Source organism: Bufo bufo, chromosome 11 (assembly GCF_905171765.1).
Source record: "Bufo bufo chromosome 11, aBufBuf1.1, whole genome shotgun sequence".
Classification (NCBI taxonomy): domain Eukaryota; kingdom Metazoa; phylum Chordata; class Amphibia; order Anura; family Bufonidae; genus Bufo; species Bufo bufo.
In genome coordinates, this window is record NC_053399.1 from 40,412,780 (window position 1) to 40,426,113 (window position 13,334).

Sequence of the window (13,334 nt, forward strand, 5' to 3'; positions counted from 1 at the left end):
AAAAAAACAACAAAAAAACAAAAAAAACAATCCTGCAGAGGCACAGAGAGAACCCCTCAAGCCTGGAGCAGACCTTTATCACTTGTCAATAGGTTACACCCTGAAAGGACCAAGAACGTGTCCAGGAGGCAGAGGAGGAGGCCACCAACCCATCTATTTTAACCTGCAGCAAGACCAACACTGCAGAGGCACAGTGGGAACCCCTCAACCCTGGATGTGATTTCCATCACTGGTCAATGTGGTGCACCCTGAAAAGACATCGAGACATTCAGGATAAAGAGGATCACCATCAAATTACCCCTAGCTTGTGCTATAAGATCTTGCTGGATTGTTACCAAAAAAATTATAAAAACAAAAAACAAAAAATCTTATCTTGAGTAACAGTTTTATTATCTAAAAGGTACAAATCTTCTACAGAGTGTGAGGGGGGGGCGTAAGGAGGAAAGAAACAGAAGGTTTGTAAAGGGGGATCAGAGGTGGAAAATGGGTGGATAGAGGAGGACATCAGGGGGGAGCAAAACATTAGGACCACACATTTCATGGCTTTATTTCTGGTTGTCCTCTCTCTCTCTCCGTTTCTGGCTGTTCTCTCTCTGTCTCTCTGTCTCTCTGTCTCTCTGTCTGTCTCTCTGTCTCTGTCTCTCTCTGTCTCCATTTCTGGCTGTCCTCTCTCTCTCCGTTTCTGGCTAATATACTGCGCAGACAGCCCCCCAATATACTGCGCAGACAGCCCCCCAATATACTGCGCAGACAGCCCCCCAATATACTGCGCAGACAGCACCCCAATATACTGCGCAGACAGCACCCCATATACTGCGCAGACAGCACCCCATATACTGCGCAGACAGCACCCCATATACTGCGCAGACCCCCCCAATATAATGTGCGCAGGCACCCCCATATACTGCAAACATGTCTGAGAGTGTTGGGAGCAGGGAGAGACTGACCTGAGCGCCGCGGTAGTGAGATTTAATAGAACATTTTCGTTATGATAGATCTCCCTGTCCGCCGCGCGTGCGCACTGGCCCATAATTTTTGCCTACCCCAACTCTGCTGAGGCTCCCGGCGCATGCGCGATGGGCCATAAATCTAACCTGCACTGGCCATGAAATTTTGGTACCCAACTCGCGCGTGCGCACTGGCCCATAGTTTTTGCCTACCCTCTCTGCTAAGGCTCCCGGCGCATGCGCGTGGGCCATAAATCTAACCTACCGCCCCCCCGTCGGCGCCTTCACATTCACTTGCCGTGAAATGTTGGTACCATAGTTAGTTCTGCGCAGGCGCTAACACACCTTCTTTTCAGCCACTGAGGTGGCGAGCTCGGCGACACACCTCCTTCTGAGCCTTCCGATGCCTCTACGTCACTACCGGAAGTGACGAGGGTACCAACTTTTTACAGGTACCAACTTTTCACGGAACACCGGTGGAGGAGTTATCCTGCAGGCCGTGTGATATAGAGACGGGACGGATGAAGGACGAGGGGGCCTCTTATTAACCCCTTCTACCCCCGAGGGTTTTGTTTATTGCGCTCCTTGCCTTCCCAGAGCATTAACTCTTTTATTTTTCTGTTCACATAGCCGTATGAGGGCTTGTTTTATTTTTGCGGGACAAGTTGTATTTTCCAACACCGCTGTTTAATATTGCATAGAATTCCAAATGTGGTTAAATTGCAAAAAAAATAAATGCTATTCCGCCACAGTTTTACGTTTTTATTTTATTTACGACGATCGGTGGACGATAAAACTGACTAGAACTTTCATTCTATAGGTCAGTACGAATCCGGCGATACCTTATATTTATAGTTGTTCTTGCGTTTTGATAGTGATAAAATAATAAAGAAGTTTAAAAAAAACATTAGTCGCCATATTTTGACCCCTATAACTTTTTTGTATTTATGTGTACGGAGCTGTAAGGAGGCTCTTTTTTTGCGGGGAGATCTGAACTTTTTATTGATACCATTCTGGGGTGTGTATGACATTTTTATCTCTTTTTATTAAATTTTTTGTAGAAAATAAAGCGACCAAAAACAGCGAATCAGCCATTTTGACGTCCCCCCCACAAGCACTGTGATTTGCGGACAAGAATAGGACATGTTCTATCTTTTCATGGTACGGAAATACTGAAACGGAATGCACAAGGAGACACTTCAGTTTTTTTGCTGAACCATTGAAATGAATGGTTCAGTATATGTACCGCATACTGAACTCAAAAAACGGCCAGTATACTGAACGCAAAATACTGTCGTGTGCATGAGCCCTTAAAGACCCGGCCAGTGCTGTACTAGTATGGCACTGGTCGGGAAGGGGTTAAATGTGCTCTACTAAGACAGGTGTGCACTGAGCCTTGTGCAGTCATGGGGCCTCATTTATCAAAACCGTTCAACAGGAAAACTGGAGTTGCCCTTAGCAACCAATCAGAGCTCAGCTTTCAGTTCTTAGTGTTCTGAAAACATGAAATCTGAGCTCTGATTGGTTGCTGTGGGCAACTAAGACAGTTTTCCTGTTAGACACTTTTGATAAATGAGGCCCATAGTCTAGAGAAGGGACGTTTTCTTACAATAAAATTATATGCATGGTGCACTTTACTGTAACATGTGAAGGTACACTCTGTCTTATCGCTATGGTTACATGTGGAGGTGCACTCTGTATTATCACTATGGTTACATGTGGAGGTGCACTCTGTATTATCACTATGGTTACATGTGGAGGTGCACTCTGTATTATCACTATGGTTACATGTGGAGGTGCACTCTGTCTTATCACTATTTTTACATGTGGAGGTGCACTCTGTATTATCACTATGGTTACATGTGGAGGTGCACTCTGTATTATCACTATGGTTACATGTGGAGGTGCACTCTGTCTCATCGCTATGGTTACATGTGGAGGTGCACTCTGTATTATCACTATGGTTACATGTGGAGGTGCACTCTGTATTATCACTATGGTTACATGTGGAGGTGCACTCTGTATTATCACTATGGTTACATGTGGAGGTGCACTCTGTATTATCACTATGGTTACATGTGGAGGTGCACTCTGTATTATCACTATGGTTACATGTGGAGGTGCACTCTGTATTATCACTATGGTTACATGTGGAGGTGCACTCTGTATTATCACTATGGTTACATGTGAAGGTGCACTCTGTATTATCACTATGGTTACATGTAGAGGTGCACTCTGTATTATCACTATGGTTACATGTGAAGGTACACTCTGTCTCATCGCTATGGTTACATGTGGAGGTGCACTCTGTCTCATCACTATGGTTACATGTGGAGGTGCACTCTGTCTCATCACTATGGTTACATGTGGAGGTGCACTCTGTATTATCACTATGGTTACATGTGGAGGTGCACTCTGTATTATCACTATGGTTACATGTGGAGGTGCACTCTGTCTCATCGCTATGGTTACATGTGGAGGTGCACTCTGTATTATCACTATGGTTACATGTGGAGGTGCACTCTGTATTATCACTATGGTTACATGTGGAGGTGCACTCTGTATTATCACTATGGTTACATGTGGAGGTGCACTCTGTATTATCACTATGGTTACATGTGGAGGTGCACTCTGTATTATCACTATGGTTACATGTGGAGGTGCACTCTGTATTATCACTATGGTTACATGTGGAGGTGCACTCTGTATTATCACTATGGTTATATGTGAAGGTGCACTCTGTATTATCACTATGGTTACATGTGGAGGTGCATTCTGTGCCTCCTCACTATGGTTACAGGTGGAGGTGCACTCTGTGCCTCATCACTATGGTTACAGGTGGAGGTGCACTCTGTGCCTCATCACTATGGTTACAGGTGGAGGTGCACTCTGTGCTTCATCGCTATGGTTACACACGTCGGTGACATCCGGTCGGACTTGAACTGACTCGCCTGCAGCCGCTCTGAGTGCAGTGGAGATGGTGGCAACTGCAGCAGAACGGAGGGGTAAGGATAGAGCAGACTGTCTCCTCTCCACAGCTCAGTGCATAGGAAGATGTTCACTAAAGCCAGAGACCCCCTTTAATCTCTCTGATATGCTTCTAAAATTGAACTGAATGTTACATACAGATGCGGATCTACTAGATGATACATCTGGTGCAGGGACACACCCTTGTCTCTCACCCAATACCAGCTATTGGCTGGCTTACTATGACACAGAATTTTACATGGTGCATAACACAGTATCTTAGGGCACGCCACCTTTCCTGTTAAGTCACGCCCATTTTTTAGCTAGGGACAGATAAGATCTGCCAAATTGTCCCACATTTTGGTGCAATTTACTCCAAATTGTAGGCACACTAACATCAGTAAACGTGAGCCGCAGCCTCTTGTAATGGCTGTCCATAGATTCCTGCACTGTGATCTGCCTGGTGTGCATGCTACATGCTGAGATACAGTTCATGCTGGCACACACTACAGAATTGATTACCGGTATTTTTCCCTTTATAAGATGCACTTTTTCCCCGAAAGTGGGTGAAAAATTGCAGCACGTCTTAAGGAGTGAATACTACTGAGCGGTTCCATTACAGAAGTGGTCATTAGTATGTAGGAGGTACGGGGAGCAGCTGTACTCACCGCTCCCTCATCTTCCTCCCTGGCACCATGCTGCGCTGTCCTGACTGCGTACACTATGACCTAACACTGCATGCAGTCAGAGAGGTAGTGCAGCGGGTCCTATGGAGTGAATACTACTGAGCGGTTCCATTACAGAAGTGGTCATTAGTATGTAGGAGGTATGGGGAGCAGCTGTACTGCTGTACTCACCGCTCCCTCATCTTCCTCCCTGGCACCATGCTGCGCTGTCCTGACTGCGTACAGCGTCGGGACCTAGTGCGCACACTATGACATTACACGGCATGCAGTCAGGCCGCAGTGCAGCGCAAGCTCAGAGAAGACCAGGGAGCGTGACTGGAGGAGAGACCGCTGGACCTGCAGAGTGGCAGCACCGTCCAGAGCTGGAGAGGTAAGTTTATTTTTTGTCTGATATGAGGTCTAATGATCTGATCTGAGGTCTGATGTTTGCATTTGTCTGTTCAAGCGAGCTTAGGCTACTTTCACACCTGCGTTCAGGTGTCCACTCGTGAGCTCCGTTTGAAGGGGCTCACAAGCGGCCCCGAACGCAGCCGTCTGGCCCTAATACATTCTCCGTGGAGGCGGATCCGCTGAGAATGCATCAGTCTGGCGGCGTTCAGCCTCCGCTCAGTGAGCGGACACCTGAACGCTGCTTGCAGCGTTCGGGTGTCCGCCTGGCCATGCGGAGGCAAGCGGATCCGTCCAGACTTACAATGTAAGTCAATGGGGACGGATCCGCTTGAAGATGACACTATATGGCTCAATCTTCAAACGGATCCGTCCCCATTGACTTTCAATGTAAAGTCTGGACGGATCCGCTCAGGCTACTTTCACACTTAGAAATTTTTCTAAGTTATAATGCAGACGGATCTGTTCTGAACGGATGCAAACGTCTGCATTATAGGAGCGGATCCGTCTGATGAAACATCAGTTGGACCCGCTCCGAACGCTAGTGTGAAAGGAGTTAAAGGGCATCTGTCAGCAGTTTTGTCCCTATGACACTGGCTGACCTGTTACATGTGCACTTGGCAGCTGAAAGCATCTCTGTTGGTGCCATGTTCATGTGTGTCCTCATTGCTGAGAAAAATGTTTTTTTATCACTTTACCTCCCCCCAAAAATTAATAAAAAGTGATCAAAAAGTCATACACATCCCAAAGTATTCACACCCCTTGACTTTTTTCGTATTTTGGTGCCTCACAACCTGGAATTAACATGGATTATTTGAGGATTTGCATCATTTAATTTACAGAGCATGCCCACAACTTAATATATTTTTTTTATTATTGTGAAGCAAACAACAAATAAGACAAAATAACAGAAAAAGTCAATGTGCATAACTATTCACCCCCCTTAAGGCTACTTTCACACCTGCGTTAGGTGCGGATCCGTCTGGTATCTGCACAGACGGATCTGCACCTATAATGCAAAGATTGTATCCGTTCAGAACGGATCTGTTTGCATTACTCTGTCAAAAAAAAGTCTAAGTCAAACGGATCCGTCTTGACTTGCATTGAAAGTCAATAGGGGACGGATCCGTTTTCAATTGCACCATATTGTGTCAGTGAAAACGGATCTGTCCCTATTGACTTACATTGTAAGTCAGGACGGATCCGTTTGGCTCCGCATCCAGAGCGGAATGGAGCCAAACTGATGCATTCTGTACGGATCCGCATCCATTCAGAATGCATTGGGGCTGAACTGATCCGTTTTGAACCGTTTGTGAGATCCCTGAAACGGATCTCACAAACGGAATTCAAAACGCCAGTGTGAAAGTAGCCCAAGTCAATACTTTGTAGAGCCACCTTTTGCGGCAATCACAGCTCCAAGTCGCTTTGGATAAGTCTCTATGAGCTTGCCACATCTTACCACTGGCATTTTTGCTAAACTGCTCCAGCTCCTTAAAGTTGGATGGTTTGCGCTTGTGAACAGCAATCTTTAAGTCTGACCACAGATTTTCTATTGGATTGAGATCTGAACTTTGACTAGGCCATTTATGCCGGCCTGGATTCCTGCTGACAGCAGGAGTGCACGGCGTCATTGGTTGCCATGCCGCCGTTGCACTACCAGTGCTCCAGACTAAAAAAAAAACTAGTAGCCATTGGCTCCTGAACTCAAAAATTTAGGAGCCAAATCAAATTTTTTGTTGCCAAATCGAAACCGAATCAAAATTTTGGTATCGTGACAACGCTACGCCGATCAGATCGGCATAGGGTTGTTTTGAAACCAAAATTTTGATTCGCTTTCGTCACCATAAAAAAAGTATTGCGATACTCAATACCACGCAAAAAAAAACACCAAAAAAAGCTGCGTGTATTTCGCATTTTATGAAACATTCGGCCCATAATAGAGCAGTCCTATCCTATTTTTTGGGGTGACAAGGTGACAAAAAAATGGCAAATGCTCACCGCATAGGAGATATTTCTTAATAATTTAATAGTTTGGACAGCGCTATGTAATATGTTTATTTATTTATTGTTTATATATTTTATATGTAAAATTGGGAAAGGGGGGATTTAAACTTAATATTTTAAAGTACTTTCACACTAGCGTTTTTCTTTTCCGGCATAGAGTTCCGTCACAGGGGCTCTATACCGGAAAAGAACTGATCAGGCATATCCCCATGCATTCTGAATGGAGAGTAATCCGTTCAGGATGCATCAGGATGTCTTCAGTTCAGTCATTTTGACTGATCAGGCAAAAGATAAAACCGCAGCATGCAACGGTTTTATCTCCGGCAAAAAAAACTCGCCCAGAGCCTGGTTGGTTCGTTATCTGTAATACTGAGTGCACGCCCGCCGTGACACCCATTCACTTCTATGGGGCTGTGCACATGAGCGGTGATTTTCACACATCACTTGTGCGTTGCGTGAAAATAGCAGCATGGTCTATGTTGTGCGTTTTTTAGAAGTTAATGGGGCTGCGGAAAAATCGCAAGCAAGTGCGGATGCGGTGCGATTTTCACGCACGGTTGCTAGGATGAAAGTCTATTCATTGTATTATTTTCCCTTATAACATGGTTATAAGGGAAAATAATAGCATTCTTAATACAGAATGCTTAGTAGAAGGTCAATATAATAAACATTATATACACCCCAGTATAATAAACATTGGTGGCGCAGTGTGCCCCCCCAACACCCCAGTATAATAAACATTGGTGGTGCAGTGCGCCCCCCCAACACCCCAGTATAATAAACATTGGTGGTGCAGTGCGCCCCCCCCAACACCCCAGTATAATAAACATTGGTGGGGCAGTGCGCCCCCCCCAACACCCCAGTATAATAAACATTGGTGGTGCAGTGCGCCCCCCCAACAACCCAGTATGATAAACATTGGTGGCGCAGTGTGCCCCCCCAATATAATAAACATTGGTGGTGCAGTGCGCACCCCCCAACACCCCAGTATAATAAACATTGGTGGCGCAGTGCGCCCCCCCCAACACCCCAGTATAATAAACATTGGTGGTGCAGTGCGCCCCCCCCAACACCCCAGTATAATAAACATTGGTGGTGCAGTGCGCCCCCCCCAACACCCCAGTATAATAAACATTGGTGGTGCAGTGCGCCCCCCCCAACACCCCAGTATAATAAACATTGGTGGTGCAGTGCGCCCCCCCAACAACCCAGTATGATAAACATTGGTGGCGCAGTGTGCCCCCCCAATATAATAAACATTGGTGGTGCAGTGCGCACCCCCCAACACCCCAGTATAATAAACATTGGTGGCGCAGTGCGCCCCCCCATCACCCCAGTATAATAAACATTGGTGGCGCAATGGGCAGTGCCAATGAGGGTTAAAAAAATTATTAACTCACCTCCTCCAATTGATTGTCTCCTGTTCTTTCTTCAGGACCTGTCAAAGGACCTGTGGTGACATCACTGTGCTCATCACATGATCCATCACCATGGTACTGGACCATGTGATGAGCTCAGTGACGTCACCACAGGTCCTGAAGAAAGAACAGGAGCCCGGCAGCTACGCGATCAACTGGAGGAGGTGAGTTAATTTTTTAAACCTCATTGGCACTTCCCACTGAGCCACCAATGTTTCTTATACTGGGGTGTTGGGGGCGCACTGTGCCACCAATGTTTCTTATACAAATACAGGAGGCGGGTGCTGGAATCAAATAGCCGACACCCGACCTTTGTGACAGGGAGCTGCGATCAGCGACAGTTAACCCCTCAGGTACCGCACCTGAAGGGTTAACTCAACTGCCGCTGATAGCAGCTCCCTGTCAGAGGTCGGGTGCCGGCTATTTGATTCCAGCACCCGCCTCCTGCATTTGTATTACAGGTCAGTTATCTTCATTGGTGGCGCAGTGCGCCACAGCCCCTCCCCTCCTCCCGTCTCTTCTTACTGGCGGAGGCGGCGGCAGCAGCAGCACAGGGGGGAGGGAGAGACTCCTCCACTGCGCTGCTGAGAACGATCATCTCCTGTGCCCCGCCGCTGTATTGAGCGGAGCTGCAGCGGCGGGTCTAGTCGCAAATGGCGACAAGACCAAAAAGTCTTGTCGCCATTTGTAAATTCTAAGTCGCATTGGCGACCATTTTGGTTGCCATCTGGAGCCCTGACTACAGTAATACACTCGTATAGATCATACGAGTGTATTACTGTAGTGCAGCGGCGGCATGAAGCGCACGGCGTCATAGCAACCAATGACGCCGTGCGCTCCTGCTATCAGCAGGAATCCAGGCCGTGTGCATTCGCCCTTAATGTCCAGTGTTGCTTTAGCAGTGTGTGTGTGTGGGGGGTCATTGTCCTGCTGGAAGGTGGACCTCCGTCCTAGCCTCAGATCACACACAGAGTGGTACAGGTTTTGCTCAAGAATATCCCTGTATTTAGCACCGTCCATCTTTCCCTCAACTCTCACCAGTTTCCCAGTCCCATCCCCCCAGCATGATGCTGCCACCACCATGTATCACTGTGGGGATGGTGTTCTTTGGGTGATGTGATGTGTTGGCTTTGCCCCAGACATAGCGTTTTCTTTGATGGCCGAAAAGTTCATTTTTAGTCTCCTCAGACCCGAGCACCTTCCTCCATACATTTTGGGAGTCTCCCACATGCCTTTTCGCAGACTCACAACGTGCCTTTTTGTTTTTTGCTGAAAAGTAATGGCTTTCTTCTGGCCACTCTGCCATAAAGCCCAACTCTATGGAGCGTACGGCTTATTGTCATCCTATCTACAGATACTCCAGTCTCTGCTGTGGAACTCTGCAGCTCCTCCAGGGTTACCTCAGGTCTCTGATTAATGCCCTCCTTGCCCGGTCCGTGAGTTTTGGTGGGAGGCCGTCTCTTGGAAAAAACATGGCACAACGGCAAACCTGCCATTTGGTTATGATAGATTTGATGGTGCTCCTGGGGATCAGCAACGATTTGGATATTTTTTTTATAGCCTAACCCTGACTTGTACTTCTCAACAACATTGTCCCTTACTTGTTTGGAGAGTTCCTTGGTCTTCATGGCAGTGTTTGGTTAGTGATGCCTCTTGCTTAGGTGTTGCAGCCTCTGGGGCCTTTCAAAAAAGGTGTGTATATGTAATGACAGATCATGTGACACTTAGATTGCAGACAGGTGGACTTCATTCACTAATTATGTGACTTCTGAAATTAATAGGTTGCACCAGAGCTTGTTATGGGCTTCCTAACAAGGGGTGAATACATACGCACATGCCAATTTTCTGTTTTCAATTTCTAAACAATATTTATAGATTTTTCTCATTTCACTTCCCCAACTTAGACTATTGTGTTCTGATCCATCACATAAAATTCAGATTACAGCCATAAGTTCAATGTTTTGTTAATGTAACAAAATACAAATAAAGGCAAGGGTGGTGAATACTTTTGCAAGGCACTGTAGGTAATAACAAAAACTACAGATCGTCCCACAAAAAAAAGAGCCCTGCCACATCTCTGTAGATACATAATAAAAAAAAAAAGTTATGGTGTTGAACCTCCTCACTTCTTACAGTCATGGGAGAAAGCGTTAGGCCCCTTTCCCACGGGCGAGTATTCTGCGCGGGTTGAACACATTGCACCCACACTGAATCCTGACCCATTCATTTCTATGGGGCTGTGCACATGAGCAGTGATTTTCACGCATCACTTGTGCGTTGCGTGAAAATCGCAGCATGCTCTATATTCTGCGTTTTTCATGCAACGCAGGCCCCATAGAAGTGAATGGGGCCGCGTGAAAATCGCAAGCATCCGCAAGCAAGTGCGGATGCGGTGCGATTTTCACGCATGGTTGCTAGGTGACGATCGGGCTGGGGACCCGATCTGTATTATTTTCCCTTATAACATGGTTATAAAGGGAAAATAATAGCATTCTGAATACAGAATGCATAGTACAATAGGGCTGGAGGGGTTAAAAAATAAAATAAAAATTAACTTACCGAGTCCACTTGATCGCGTAGTTGCGGATCTCTGTCTTCTTCTGTAATGTTGAGCTGCCGGCTAAGGACCTGTGGTGACGTCACATCACATGGTCCCGAACCATGTGATGAGCACAGGTCCTGTTCCTGTGCACAGCAAAGAAGACAGAAGAGATGCCGGCTGCGCGATCAAGTGGTTTAAGGTGAGTTAAAAAAAAAAAATTTTCTTTTTTTTAACCCCTCCATCCCTATTTTACTAAGCATTCTGTATTAAGAATGCTATTATTTTCCCATATAACCATGTTACAAGGGAAAATAATACAATCTACACAACACCTAACCCGAACTTCTGTTTAGAAGTTCGGGTACCAAACAATCAGATTTTTCTCACGCGCGTGCAAAACGCATTACAATGTTTTGCACTCGCGCTGAAAAATCGCGCATTTTCCCGCAACGCACCCGCATCTTATCCAGGCAAAAAACATGACGCCCGTGTGAAAGAGGCCTTAGATATGAAGCTCTCAGTCCAAGATAGAAAGTTTATTTTGACTCATCCACATGGCTTCTCGCCATGCATCAAAATACAGGAAAACCATTATAAGCTCCTAGGTTTGGTCTTGTACGCTACTTACACAGGCAGATAATCTGCAGTACAGCATGTCAATCGGCGCTCATTTAGTAGATTTAAGGCCTCATGCACACGACCGTTGTTGTGTTCCGTGTCCGTTGTTACGTTTTCCGTGATTTTCTGCGGACCTATTGACTTTCAATGGGTCAGTGGAAAACTCGGATAATGCACCGTTTGTCATCCGCGTCCGTGATCTGTGTTTCCAGTCCGTCAAAAAAATATGACCTGTCCTATTTTTTTCACGGACAACGGTTTGCGGACCCATTCAAGTCAATGGGTCCGTGAAAAAACACGGAGGCACACAAGATTGTCATCCGCGTCCGTTTTTTTTCTATCATTTGCATGGCAAACTTGACTTGGATTTTTTTTCACTTTCCTTCATGTCTGGTGATCCTCCAAAAATCAAGGAAGACACACGTAAACAAAAACGGATAACGGAACAACGGAACCCCGTTTTGCGGACCGCTAAAAAATACTGTCGTGTGCAAGAGGCCTTAAAGGGAATTTAAAAAACTAAATGTTAGCTTTAAAATGTCCTGTGTAGAGATGAGTGACTCAAAGTTCACAATGAGGAATTCGATCCGAATTACATGAAAAATTCAATTCGCATCAAATCCGAATTTCCTCATGCTTCGCGGTAACGAATCGCATTTTTGTAAATGGGGTTGTTTTGGCTCGAAGCACATGGATTTCTCCAAGCCTCATTCAGATGAATGAACTGATTCTCAGTCACAATGTAGGCGCCTCAGGCTTTAAGTTCATTCATGTAAAAAATCTGGATGGGGCGGCTCACCCTGCTCTAGGAATGGTACGGTAAATTTAAGTTCATTCATGTCACTATTTTGTACGAATCCTAAAACAACTATTATTTGATGGATGGTATTTTTGTAGGGAAAGATGGCCGCTCTGCATGTCACCCAGCACCATGCTTGTGCATTGTGATGTCAGCCAGCAGCAATCTCTATTGTGATGTCATCGGGGTATATAAGGAGGCGCTGGGCACAGAGCGGTCACTCTTCAGTTGGATGTGACACGTGAGTACTCCATCATCACCATGTCCGTACCTGTAGCTGAGAAATTAGTGCCCCCTCCCAAATCCATACCCTCCTTTCTTCAGGCTTTTGAGATTCCGGACGCAATACAGATCTCAAATCTCCATCGCTACAGCAAAGCCTCTAGACTTCAGGGCATGCTGTGACTTATAGTTCTACACAAATAAATAATTCAGCTAGACCCATTGGGGGAGATTTATCAAACTGGTGTAAAGTAAAACTGGCTTAACCACTTAAGGACCACAGGTTTAATCCCCCCTAGTGACCAGGCCCTTTTTTACAAATCGGCACTCCACAACTTTAGCGGTTTATTGCTCGGTCATGCAACTTACCACCCAAATGAATTTTACCTCCTTTTCTTCTCACTAATAGAGCTTTCATTTGGTGGTATTTCATTGCTGCTGACATTTTTTGTTATTAATCGAAATTTACTGATTTGTTTTTTTTGCAAAAAAGACATTTTTCACTTTCAGTTGTAAAATTTTGCAAAAAAAACGACATCTATATATAAATTTTTCTCTAAATTTATTGTTCTACATGTCTTTGATAAAAAAAAAATGTTTGGGTAAAAAAAAAATGGTTTGGGTAAAGTTATAGCGTTTACAAACTATGGTACAAAAATGTGAATTTCCGCTTTTTGAAGCAGCTCTGACTTTCTGAGCACCTGTCATGTTTCCTGAGGTTCTACAATGGCCAGACAGTACAAA